At 34.7% G+C, this 1,278-nt stretch overlaps 1 protein-coding gene across 1 annotated transcript in view; it reads left to right on the plus strand.

Annotated features, from left to right (window-relative positions):
• Positions 1-1,278, plus strand: part of LOC117104056 (transient receptor potential cation channel subfamily M member-like 2) — a 40,296-nt gene that overhangs the window by 34,974 nt on the left and 4,044 nt on the right. The gene's annotated exons all lie outside the window — the stretch shown is intronic.

Genomic DNA, 1,278 nt, shown 5'->3' on the forward strand with positions numbered 1-1,278 from the left:
GCTCTTTAGGTTGAAAGGTGACCCCCAATTTTTATTACATATTCTGAAAGCACATGAGTTGTAGATACGATTTTATAGATCATATTTGCTGATCGGACATTGTGACGTCATCATATTGGCATCTGAATTCAAGGAAGTGAATTATAGCAATGACGTCATTTTTGAAAATACGCATTTGAGCGTATCTCGCTTATTCTTGGTCGATCGTCTTCCAAATTTGAGTATGTTATAGCTGAGACAATTCTCTTTAATATATTTGACTCCTTTTGACATTTTGATGACGTCATCATGGTCAAAAAAAATGTTTTTTCTGACCCCCTCATTTCTCTTTCTTCAAAACGTTATATGACCCCATATAATCTTAACCATTCGTCATTTCTAAATCATATTAGGTGAGCATAAGCTTCAGGTCAAGGTTGAATGTTATATACCTTAATTTTCTGTTCGCGCCTTTTAGCGTACACATACGCGTGCGTCAACATTTATATATGCATAAAACCATGAATATTTTTAATCAGTTATAGCTCCTTAGGATGAAAGGTGACCCCCAATTTTTATTACATAATCTGAAAGCACATGAGTTGTAGATACCATTTTTTACTTCATAATGGCTGATCGGACATTGTTACGTCATCATATTGGCATTTGCATTAAAAAACTGAATTTTTATTTATGATGAATTTTTATCAAACGAGTTTATACTCGTTTGAACGTATCTCGCTTATTCTTGATTGATTGTGTCCCACCTGTGAGTATGTTATAGCTAAATCAATTCTCTTGAAGACATGTCCCTTTATTTTTCATTTTGATTACGTCAACATGGTCAAAAAGAATGAATTTCTGGAGCCCTTTTATCTCTCATTTTTAAAAGATGTAAAAGAATAGAACAGAGTGAGGGCGGCAGACTGTATTTCGACGCTATCAGACTAATATATATAGGTTATGTGAAGGGAAAGTTCGTGTGGCATTACCAACTAACAGGCTGTTTTAAATACACTTGACACTGTTTAATTTCGTGTGCTATTACTGTACACGCACACATGGTGACGTGCGTGTCTGTTAAAATTTGAAAATTCTCCATATTACTATTCAGATAGTTTAAAGAACGTTTCGGGTCATTTTCAACATTTCAAATCTTTCCATAATTTACCTGCCGTACGTTCATTTCCACGCACACAGCACATATTAAAGCTGGAAATCACGTTTTGTTACATACTTTGTGTTGCTGACACATTATTCATATCAGGAGTCACTCTTTGTGCTATTACTGTACTCACG

The sequence above is a fragment of the Anneissia japonica genome, unplaced genomic scaffold (assembly GCF_011630105.1).
Source record: "Anneissia japonica isolate Jap-2015-1 unplaced genomic scaffold, ASM1163010v1 scaffold287778_len1315358_cov176, whole genome shotgun sequence".
Lineage (NCBI taxonomy): Eukaryota > Metazoa > Echinodermata > Crinoidea > Comatulida > Comatulidae > Anneissia > Anneissia japonica.